Source organism: Ambystoma mexicanum, chromosome 7q (genome assembly GCF_040938575.1).
Source record: "Ambystoma mexicanum isolate Mex_15411 chromosome 7q, UKY_AmexF1_1, whole genome shotgun sequence".
NCBI lineage: Eukaryota > Metazoa > Chordata > Amphibia > Caudata > Ambystomatidae > Ambystoma > Ambystoma mexicanum.
The window spans coordinates 68,486,797-68,499,310 of record NC_090941.1 but is presented as its reverse complement, the minus strand read 5'-3'; positions in this window follow the sequence as shown (position 1 = coordinate 68,499,310).

The following is a 12,514-nucleotide window of genomic DNA, read 5'->3' as shown; positions in this document are numbered from 1 at the left end:
TAGATCAAGTTTTACCGCGGCCGGGTTGATAATGGCCTTGATGGGATAAGGTCCAAGATATCTGGGACGGAAGACTCGAGGCCCCTTCAGTGGTATATTTTTGGCAGCCAACCATACTTTATCCCCAATACGGTAATGCGGGGCTTCCCTTCTATGCCTGTCAGCAAACTTCTTTTGTTGCTCCTTGGTTTTTGTTAAATTCCTGGTTGCTTCCTTCAGAGTTTGAGTAATTGTCTTATGTAGGGAGGTGATTGCTGGCATTTCTAGCTCGTAAAGAGGATCAAAGGAGGATGTCCGAGGATGTCGACCATTCATAATATAGAATGGGGTTTGTCCAGTGCTGGTGTGGATGGAGTTATTGCACGTAAATTCAGTTAACCAGAGAATGTCCTTCCAGGGTTTTTCGGTTTGCTGCAGCATGCATCTCAGGTATTGTTCCAGCGTCTGGTTGGTTCGTTCCGTTTGACCATCGGTCTGGGGATGGTGACTGGTGGAGAGGCGCAGGTCAATTTGCACTATCTTGCAACAACTCCTCCAAAATGCTGAGACAAATTGCGTTCCTCGGTCAGAAACCCATACCGAAGGAAAACCATGTAGCTTGTCCATCTGTTCTAGGAATACAGTTGCCAGAGCTCCAGTGGTCGGAAGCCCCTTAAGGGGAATAAAGTGTGCCATCTTGGAGAATAAATCTACCACCACTAAGATGGGGTTGGAGCCAATGCATGGAGGTAACTCAGTAATAAAGTTCATGGATAATGTGTGCCAAGGGACCGGTGGTATAGCTAGTGGATGCAACAACCCTGCAGGACTTGACTTTTGGGATTTCTGTTGCGCACAAACTCCACAGGTAGTAACAAATTGGGTCACATGTTTTCTCCAGGTTGACCACCAGTAACTTTTCCTGATCTTGGCTTGGGTCTTAGTAATTCCAAGGTGTCCCTCCATAAATGATTTGTGGTAGTTTGCAATGATCTTGTTTTGAGTTTCTTTGTCTTTGATGTATAGTGTCTCTTGGAAATAGGGTAAGTTGTCCTTAATGGAGTACTGGTTCCCCTTGTGTAACCATTCTTGTTGGGTGGTTTGGCCCATCTGAGTCTGGAGGTCAATCTTCAGATCTTCCCAGCAGGTGGTTACTGCGATCTGATTTTGAATTCGGTCTTCTGGGATGATAGATACTGGTTCCGAAGGCATAAACGCGTCTTTCTCCTCTCCCATTCGTGACAGAGCATCTGCCTTTTTCGTTACGCACTCCCGGCCGATACGTGATCACAAAATCATACTCCACGAAAAAGAGAGCCCAGCAGAGCTGACGAGAAGATAGGGCCTTAGCAGTTTTCAAATATTGCAGATTACGATGATCTGTAATAATGGTGACATATGTCTAGCTCCTAGAAGATAGTGTCTCCAGGTTTTAAGGGCTCCTTTGATCACCAGCAATTCTTTGTCAGTTATGGCATAGTCCTTTTCTGGCACTGTAAACATGCTAGACCAAAAGGCTATGGGGTGTAGCTGTCCCGTGTCTGGATCCTTTTGCGACAATACTGCCCCCATGGCCACAATGGAGGCATCGATCTCAATGATGTAGGGCAAATTGGGTCGAGGATGTCAAAGGATGGGTGCTGAAGTGAAAGCCGATTTTGTATTTGTATTTGTATTTATTTAGTTTATATAGCGTTTTACTCCAAAACGCTGCACATTTTAAAAACAGGATACATATAACAAGTAACATTATAACAGTAACAGTAGAAGCAGTTTACACTTGTGAATCAGACCAACAAAACAGTAAGTAGAGCAATTAAACTGAAGGAAGAGGGAGAGTAGTGGAGAGGACTGAGAGGGAGAGGGAAGGGTGGGGAGGAGGAGGAGGAGGGAAACTGATGGGGAAAAAGGTGAGAATGGGGAGGAGGGGGTGAGGGGAGGGAGATGATCATGGTGAAAAGGAAAGGAGGGAGGGGGCAAGAAGGGGGAGGGGTTTCATGGCGGGGAATGGAGGAGGAGAGATTTAAGGGATGTACGGAATGAGGCTGAGAATGAGAATGATTTTAATTCCAGGAAGGCCTTTTCTGCATCGGGGGACCAAGAAAACTTCTTATTCTTTTTTAACAAAGAAGTGATAGTGTGAACGATTTGGGAAATTCCTGTAATGAATCGCCGGTAGAAATGAGCAAATCCGAGTACACTTTGCTCTCCCTTGACCGATGTCGGGGACGGCCACTGAAGAATATCCTCTACCTTACCAGTGTCCATGTGCACTCCACATGGGGTAAGCATGAAACCCTGGAACTCGACTTCCGTGACGTGGAAGGAGCATTTTTCCAGCTTGGCAAATAGTCGATGTAGGCAGAGCTTTTCTAGAACGGCTCGTGCATGTCTCATATGGTCTTCTTTGGATGTTGAATAAATGAGGATGTCATCGATGTAAACTAGGACACAAATATCCAATAACTTGTGGAGTACATCATTCATAAAGAACTGAAATGCTGCTGGTGCGTTGCATAGCCCAAAGGGCATAACCTGGTACTCAAAATGTCTGTGCTTGGTTCTGAATGCGGTTTTCCATTTGTCACCTTTTTTCACTCTTACCAAATGGTAAGCTCCCCGTAGATCCAATTTTGTATAGATTCATGCATTCTTTACTTGATCAAGTAGTTCGGGAATAAGCGGCAGGGGGTACCTATTTTTCACTGTGATCTGGTTTAATGCCCTATAATCTATACAAGTTCTGAGGTCCACTTCCTTCTTTGGCACAAAGAAGAGCACTGAAGCGGCGGGGGATTTGGACGGACGAATGAACCCATTAGCTAAATACTGGTCTAGGTACTTTCTTAGGTGCTGATTTTCTTGCTCAGTCAGAGCGTAGATTCTGCTGCAGGGAATTTGTGCTCCGAGGACCAGATCGATTTGGCAGTCATAGGTTCTGTGGGGTGGTAGGGTATTAGCTTGTTCCTTTTGGAACACGTCCAGAAAATCTTGTTATTCGGAAGGTAATGAACCAACAATTCCTAGGATGGACTTTCCTTCCAGCTGTAGTTTCCTCCCATCCCTGTGGTAACAGTGTTTTGCACATTCTTGAGGGAAGGTCAACTTCCTGGTGCGCCAGTCGATCATTGGGTTATAGGTTTCAAGCCACGGCATTCCGAGGATCATTTGGAACTGGGGGGCCCCTATAAGGTCAAACGAAATGCTTTCCTGGTGACCATCCCGACATGTCAGAATGACCTTATCGGTGTGTTGAGTTACTGGCCCCGAAGACAGCTGTGAGCCATCCACAGCAGTGACATTTTCCGAGCGTAGTTTTTGCTGAAGTGGAAGGCCTATCTGAGTGGCCAAATCCTGATCAATATAATTCCTCACCACACTACTATCAATGTAGGCTTCCAGGGCATGGACTCTTGATGGTTGTTTGTGGTGGGTTAGAAGCACCGGAATGACTAGGTGGCAGGTCTGTTCAACTTTCTTGATTCCGCTCGACAAGTGGACCCCTACACTTGCCGGGCGTCTGAGTTTTTCGAATTCTGTTCCTTTGCTTCGGTTTTGTTACGCTCACCTGGCTCCCACAGAGGCGTCGATCTGAACTGGACAGCTGCGGTCTCTACCAATGTGACACGTAGGGCTGAGATGACGGACTGGATTGGCCCACCTAGCTTCGTTTGCTTGGCCCGTAGGAATATTATTCTGCAAATGGAGAAAGGGAATTAACTACCCGTGGAGTTGAGTGTAAATTCCCCCCACCCTCGCTGTTCTCCCTACAGATCACCTTTGATGTCCCCTCTTATAGTCTCACCTGATGGTTTGAAAAGATGAGTTCTCCATCCTGCATTGAGCGCAGGGGCGCGTTGATAACCAGTTGCTTCACTGGCTCAAAGGAATTGGTGAGTTCTAGAACAATATTGACTCAGAAAAATATGTAGTTTGTAAGAGTTCACATGTCTGACTTTCACTCTTGTCCGATTCCTTGCATTTTGCAGCTTGACCCCAGCAAAGAGTTCCTCGTGGTAGCTGACGAAGTTCAGGCAAGGATTTAGCTCATCCTACACAGTTCAATAAAATAAGGCCAGAATGTAAGCTGCTTGTTCCCTTATTCAGGTATGGCGAGAAAATATGATGTTCTGGGAATTATGCCTCCGGTGGTAAAATTAGGTAAGTCTTTTGCAGTGAGAAGAGTTCCCCTTATTCGTCCCGTTGTCTCATCTTGTTGTCCTTTTGTTCCTCTTAGGGGCCGGGGTGCGGCGAGGATGCAATGGAGACTGCGACGACCCGTGAAGAGGAATAGTACCCCCGGCGGTAATCAGGTAAGTCTATGGGGATAGTTACCATTGCCTCTGTTTATTTCCTTGGCTCACCTTTGCTGTTCTTGTGTTCCCCTTAGGTGCCAGAATGCGGCGGGAACGTGCAGAAGGATGCGGTGGATCGTGAGGATGCTGCGAAGGCCGGTGAGTTCAGTGCGGCGTTGCAGCAAGCAAGGCGGCGCGCGTAAATGCTTCTTCCTTCCAGCTCGAAGGTGCGGTGGATCTGGAATTGAGGTAAGGATCGAAGGTTTGCTCTTATTCTAACCTTTCTCCTTCTGTTCCTCCCTTTTTTTAGGAGCTGCAGACTTGAGGCGGGCGTGGCAGAAGACTGGATGCAGGCTTGCAGACACGGTGAGCGTTACGCTGCTGGATGCAGAATAATGCGAAGGGTGTGCTGCTCTCCGGGCGTGTTTTAAATAGCCTCCAAAGTAGTCCCAGATTGGTATTCTTCCCCAGCCCCACCCGAGTAAAAAAATAGTCCCTAGGTAAAATAGTCCCTTACTAGCCTCATTTGGCTTGGAGCTCTGCAGCATGGTCAGCACCAGATAAGCTTGCAGCATGGTCTGCATCAGGTAAGTTCTACTCTATGAGCCTGGCGCCTGTGGCGCCAGGACTGACTCTCCATATGAGCCTGGCGCCATAGGCGCCAGCACCGCACCCAAACAATCCCTAGCAGGGGCTTTTGGGCTTGCTCAAAACAACTTGATGCCTGCTTCCGGGGTTGCTGGACCTGGTCTGGTTCCCCGGGGGTAGGCATCATGACAGGTTTCATTGTCCACAGCCCCTGCCACTTTCTTGGGGGGGTTTAACAGGGCAATCACGCAAGAAGTGTCCAGCCTTTCCGCAATATAAACAAAGTTGCTGTTGTCTCCTCTTTTCTCTCTCAGCTTTGGAAATGGGAGCTTGTAATCCCCCAATTTGCATAGGTTCGGTAGCTTCATGAGCCTTGGTTTGACTGTCCCGTGGTCTCAGGTAAACTGACCTCCCTTCTGTCCTTGGGCGATCCACTTTTCGGTCTTGTAGACGATGGTCCAGTTGTACAGTTAGGTTAATATACTCGGCACAACCCTCAGGCGGATTGACTACGTGAGCTAGCACATCTTTTAACTCACCCCGTAGTCCTCGGTGAAATAGTGTGGTTCTTGTCTCTTCCGGCCAATTAGTCTGTGCAATGAGGCGGTTGAAGGTGGTAATATAAGTCAATAAGTCATGATTCCTTTGTCTAAGAGAAAGTAATTTGTTTTCTAATGCTTGTCCTTGGGTGTGCCTGGCAAACAGTTTTTCCAACTCTCGTTGGAACTCCCAAAAGTTTCAAAGTATTGGATCATCCTGGGTTACTAATGGGATGGACCAGTCGGCTGCACAACCTCCCAAATAGGAAAGTACAAAAGCCACCCTTGTGCTGACATTGGGGAAGGCTCCTGGTCGACACAAAAAGTGGAGGCGACATTGGTTCATAAATACAGCGTATTTGTTTGGGTCGCCGAAGAAACGTTCTGGAGGAGCCAGGGGAATCGTCCCCGGGAGTACCACTAGCACTGGAGGCGATGGCTGGGGCAACGGGGTTGGTGTGATCCCAGGTAACGTAGTTTGTCTTGCGTGTGCTTGGAGCATTTGCCTTGTCAGATCATCAATTAGCTCTCGGGCTACTACGAGGTCTCTCCTCAAGGACTTAGTCTCTTGCATTGAGGCATGCACTTCTGCCCACAGCTCCCCCAGCAGTTTGGCTAACTGGTCTGTTTCAGAGGTTTCCATTACGCCCAGGCAGAGATTCGGAGAGGCTTCGCGTTCTGTTACACTCAGCTGGTCTCTGCGGGGGCGTTGGGCACGGTTGGAGCCCTCCCTTGACTTGGCTCCCCTGTATCGGCTGTCTTCCCCGGCTGCTGCAGAGTATGTTGCTCCGGATGCTGGTATCGCCCCTGATATTTTGTAATGCTGGGCTCTCCGTCCTGCTTCCTTCAGCAGGGGTGCGTTGACTGGGCCTAGTTGCTTCACTGGCCCGTGAAGTGATGATCCAGACCAGCTGTGACCAACCCACTCAGAGGGTGAGTCCTGGGTTGTAGTTATTGTTCGTTTTTCAATAATGTCTTTAAACAATGTTGGTCATGTGGCCTATCTCCTGCTACTTATATGCATATGTTCTTTGAATGTTCATATATTGTCAAATTTTGGTATGAAACTTGGAAATGCATTCAGGGAATCTTCTCCGTAGATGTACCTTTTTCTCCTGTATGTATTTTTTTAGGAAGTGTGGCCATTACAACATATATTCCACCAAACTCTGCTAGATTATATGACCTACTCATCTGCATAGCCTTAAAATGTATAACAGCAAACTGGAAAGACTTTCAATCGCTCTCTACCAGAGCATGGTGGAAAGCTATATGTCAAACTCATAAATTGGAAATGTGCATGGCTAAAAATCTTAATTCAATTCCTAAATATAATGCTAAATGGTACTATTTCACATGTTATCTCAACTGTTTCAATGCAACTGCTCATGGCTCCTGATTATGCATTCCTATACTTACGTTACTAACCGAATGACGATATGTATATACAAATGCTTGTTTTTAATTATTACAGCAATTGAAAAATCAGTTTTGTGAAATAACCTGTTATACCCATCTTCCCCCTTTCACCCTGCTCCCTTCTGTTTCCAGTATGTTTGCTGTCTGTTTCCCTGTTTTGTCTCCCCATTTCTCTACTCATATCTCCATACTAGTTACTCATTACAGATATGCATTATATTAATTCAGGTTTAATTAGCACTATCTCCAACTTCTACTTCATTCTTGTTCAACTTTACACATCAAACAAATTCAATGTTTATATATCTTGGGTACAGCTAATATCCTCCCATGTTAAAAACTGTTACCTCTGTTTCATTCTGTATGGTTACCAGTTCTACTCAAAGTCTGTAATGTGCTAACACATGTAATTATATCGTTATCTTGAACAATAAAAATTATTAAAATAAAAAAATTAAAAAAAACATGAGTCTTGACTTGATGGTAAGTAATAACAATGTCTTGTAATGTCTCTGCTCTTCTCTAGATGTGAAGATGATATATTGGAAGCGTGGAGCGGAACCTGGGATTCCCCTAAGGATGATGGACTCTCAAGATCAACAGGTAAGTGGCCGTGATGATGGAAGTCAAGGCCCAGGTATAATGCGGCCAAGAGTTTGTTATTATGAGGTTCTAACCTGTTGTGTTCTTTTCCCCTTGTAGGAGCGGTCTGACGGCGTGGAGCAGAGTACGGATGCTTGAAGACAGTTCAGCGGCTCCGGAGGAAGATACCGCGATGAAGCGGAGAAGAAGCGAAGACTCCTGCGTCGCTGGAAGCCCGAATCGGGTGAGACAAGGCCCCGACTGCGATGGAATGCAGCTAGGGTGCGCGCACAGTGATGGAGTGGCTGGGATCAGGTAAGCGCACCTTCAGCGATGGGGCAGCTGGAATCTCGTAAACGCGTCTTCAGCGATGGAGCGGCTGAAATCAGGTAAGCGTGCCTTCAGGGAATGAGCGGCTGGAATCAGGTAGGTGCACCTTCAGCGATGGAGCTGCTGGAATCAGGTAAGCGCGCCTTCAGTGATGGAGCGGCTGGAATCAGGTAAGCGCGTCTTCAGCGATGGAGCGGCTGGAATCAGGTAGGTGAGCCTTCAGCGATGGAGCGGCTGGGATCAGGGAGGTGAGATGATCTTCAAAGGATGGAGTACCGGAATCAAGGTGAGGAACAGCGGTAAACGTCACGCTGCTAAGCAGAGTAACACGAAGCGAGGGCATGTGGTTGGGCTGGCCTTATATAGGCTGGCTCTTGCCCCTCCCTTTAGCCACGCTTTGTGGCTCCACCTTGCTCCGCACAAGGGCTCCAGCGCGTGCCTCCCAATGCTGTTCTATGGCCACGCCCTGCCCTGATGCACGTGCCTTAGGCACAGAGTGTGCAAAGCACACATTTCCATAAGCCTGGTGCCAAAGGCGCCAGGACTGGGTCCATGTGGACCCTGGGGGTGATAAAGGCCCCGGCCCTTGCCCTAAGGCCATGACACTAATGCAGAGCTCTGCACTACACTGTTTATGTCTGAAAGGTCATCTCCAAAGGAGACCGAATCTCTGGAGATCTCTGAGGTAGAATTGAGTGCTTCGAGATTGGGGCTGGCAGACAAATGGGTCCCAATTATATTACTGAAAGCCTCGGAATACAGCCCAGAGACTTTCTTCTAAAGTCTAGGCACATGTTCAACAGTGATGCCCCATTGTCAATTGTAAAGGAGTGTTGTGGGGCAGTTGTACTGGGGATATATCAATGGAAGATGCGACTTCCTGTAATTGTGGTGAGCTTGGTACATTTCTTATGCCTGCCGTACTGGTAGTTGTATTCCGTAATAGGTCCATAATTGAAGGTTGCAGCGCTTTTTAGTTATTTAGAGTGCTAGCTCTGCTCAAGGTATTTTTTTGCCCTTTTCTCATTTTTGTAAGACTTTTGGCGGACACTGATGATTTAGACGGGCTTCTTAAACTATATGGATTATTTTTATTAGTGAACAAACCGGTATCTAGTCAATTCATCTAAACCCATTCCATCTAATACCATTCCATCGAAATGTTTCCATCTAAAAAATGTCCATCTAATGCATGTTTTGGGGTGGTAAAGGGTTAATTTCTTTTTTCGATGCATTTTAAAAGGTAAAAAACAGGGGTTTTGGGGGGTGCCCCCACGCCCAAAAAAAGAAAAAAAAATGCATTAGATGGAAAAATTTTAGTTGGAAGAAGTTCTATGGAATGGCATTAGATGCAATGGTTTTAGATGAAATTACCATAAACCGCACAAACCATATCTGCAGGGCTTTCACAATATTGTAGATTTCATGACCGTAATTTGGGATACACCCTGAGGCTACACGCTAGTAGATCAAACCAAAAATGGAGTAAATAGCAGGCCAGGAACTCCAATGGATCAAAACAACAGAACTATTTGTCAGTGTTTTCAAGAATGCTACCTCTCATGCACATTCCCAGTGTGTGAGTTTGTGTGTTTAACAATTTCTCAGTTCTGCTACTCAGAAGTTACAGGAGCTTTAATCAGTACCGGACTCTCACTGGCTTCTCCCAGGTGACCACTCAGGTCATTCACCACTCCTCTAACTATATTGGAAAAGTGAAGAGCACTCTGAGCAGCAGAGTCAATGGTCCACAGCCCAACAGGCCTATCCCAGACAGAGGTAAAAGGATGGAAAACCAGACACAGCGAAATCAAATAACCAGCGGCCGAGGACCTGAGACTATATGAGTATACTATGGGCCTTGGGTCAGATACAGATTGAGTAACTCACGTTGCACCGAGCTGGGTCTACCGACACCAGGGGTGTGGGGAGCAGTTTGCACTCACTGCTTTACAGCCTTGCACTCGCCATCAAACCATCATGCTCTACCATCTTGTACTCGTCTCACCTTTGATCACACAATAGATCCAGCTGACCACAAAAGCAGTTTTGGGATACAGGGCACCCCCTTCGTTCCGCCGCTCTCCGTCTGCCTTTCCATCTGATTTACTCGGCACCTGAAGCCGACAGCCAGCAGTGGAATGCGAGGCAAAGCCAGGCAAAACTAACGTTGAATAAATGAGAGGAAAGAACCCTCAAAATAACTGTCACACGTATCAAGCCGGACTGCACTCTGTGTTTGAACAGCAACAATCAGCAGCCACTTACGACACCGACTGACTTTCCTGGGCTGTAAATGGAAAACAAAGGATCATGTGTCACTTTATGCTGATGACCTCCTGACGCATGTGGGGAATCTACACTTTTCATGTCTGGGAATAATGGAAATAATGTAAGAGTTTGGGAAACATTAGATACGGAAAGTATACTGGCAGAAGTTCAACTTATCTTGGCTAGTTGGGGGATTCAAGGTGATGCTGAGACAGTGCCCTCTCCAGTTAGCAGGAGATGCTTTCAAACTTCTGGGAATACATGTGGGCGGGAGATAGCTTCCTGAAAGCTAACCTCTATCTCGATATCTAGAGGGTTAGAAACCACTGGCAGAAACTCCCACAAACGCCTGCTGGGAGTGTGGCACTTCATCAAATTGTCTTTCTGAAGTTCCTCTGGCTACTCCAAAGTGTTCTGTGTGCACTGATTGGGGAGGTTTTTAAGAGTGTGGAAAACAGGGTAAGGAGGCTTCTTTGGCCGATAATATGCCTAAGGTGGCACTGACAACTGTGCAACTTGTTGTGGGATGGGAACCTAGGCCACCTGAATTTTCAGGTATACTATTAAGCTTTGCTACTGGAAATGTTCAATGACTGATGGTTCCTGGTAGACACAGACCCTCTAATGCAACTTGGACAAAACGGTATGGGAAAGGTTGGGAGAGAAGACGTTTTGTGTGGATGTGAAATGAATGATACAGATCTGCTCTCTGCTGGAGCATTAGGAAAAGCAGAGAAGGCAGCCTGGAGAGGAAGGATAAACGTACAGACTTCCCTGTGGAGAGGCAGTGCCCTGAAAGGGTTTGCAAAACTAAAAGGATTAGGCAGTGGGAGAAGAAACAATATCTTTGGGGGATATCCTGAAAGAATGAGTGCTGAAGCTTTTCCAGGAGAGTCAATAAGAAATTGACCTCACATAGACATGCCCTCATGGTACAGAGTTGGCCAAGACCTTTGTTGGCCACAAGAACATAGATAGAGGTGAACATGCTAAACGAGAGAGTCATGACTAACAGATCACTATTCTGTATAAAGCTGTACAAAGCCCCTGTTCTAATTAAAAGTGAGAAGGGAAACAAAAACAGAATTGTCAGAGGAAGATTTTAAGATAGCGCTGCAGCATCACATGGAGATTGGGATGAGCAGCAACCTTAGGCTTATGCAATTTAAGTATCTGCATAGAGTGTAATGTTCTAGGGAGAAGTTGCACAACATGGGGAGTAGGGATAATCTCTGAGTTGGGTGTAAGAACACCATGGAAAGCATTTCCACACAGGTTGGGGATGCGATGGGATAGAGCGGTTGCGGTTCTGGTAGATGTAGTGTATGAAATATTAAAGATTGTGAGGTGGTCAGCAGTAGCAAACCACAGGTTAGTTCCATTCGGGAGTTGTTTGGACCAGGATGCAACATGTTACACCATGCTTGTCTTATTTCTGCAAGTTTCATCATAGACAAAAAGGTATGTTGTGATTCACAGAGTAGCGGACACCAGCCAGAAGCTCTGTGTCTGGAAGGAGGGTATGGAATGAAAAGATAAAGACTCCTGGATTAAGTGATTTACATAGATATAGGGAAGATCTGGAGACCATGCAATCGATGTTATCATTAGTAAGGAGGGTTTTAAGGATTGAGGGGGAGGGGATAAATCCACCCTTAAAACAAGCAATTACTAGTGTTACCAACTACACCCATAACCGAGAGTCATGGCTGTGAAATGTCCTGGCTTGGTTATGGGAGGGGGAAGAGTGATGAAAGGGGTGAGGGAGGATGGAGTTTGAGAGTTCAGCAAGTTGTTCTGATGTAAAAGTGCATTTGCATTGATCCTCGGGTATGGTTAAAAATGGTGAACATTGATAACATGGCAATAAAGAAACTTTAAAGGACCACATTACAAGTTTGGCAGTATTTCAAAAGGTAAATCCACCTGAATACCACCAAACAGAATTACTGTTACCACCACTTGGGCCTGCAGATTTTCTGAGGAATTACAAGTATTAGGCTGTATAAGTCCCCATTTTTTGGGGTCCATAGGACTTCATGATGATTGTAGTGCAATTACCGAAGACAGTGGCCCTCATTACAACTCTGGCGGTAGCCTTGCCATTTAAAATGGCACGGCTGCCGCCGGAGTTGCATTTTTTCTGGCACCCGTGAATGGGCAAGAACTGGGTCATGCCGAGTTAGGTGGACCCGGTACTTCTCCATTTTCGGGTGCCGGAATCAAGGGCCTCCTCATCGACATTCTGCCCCATAGGGCTGAATGGGGATGGGGACGTCGGATGCACCAGCACAACTCTGCATGTCCCGGTGCATCCGAGGTGCTCTGCTCGCGGGAACCGTTTCACCCGCCAGGTTTCTACTGACAGGTGAAACAGTTCCCACGAGCAGAGCACGTAGTATGGTGGTCCGGGAAGTACAGTACCAGCATGCTTACAGTACCATACTTCCCAGACCGCTATGCTCGTAATAAGGGCCAGTAATTCAGTCTTTTTTGCCGTATTTTTGGTGG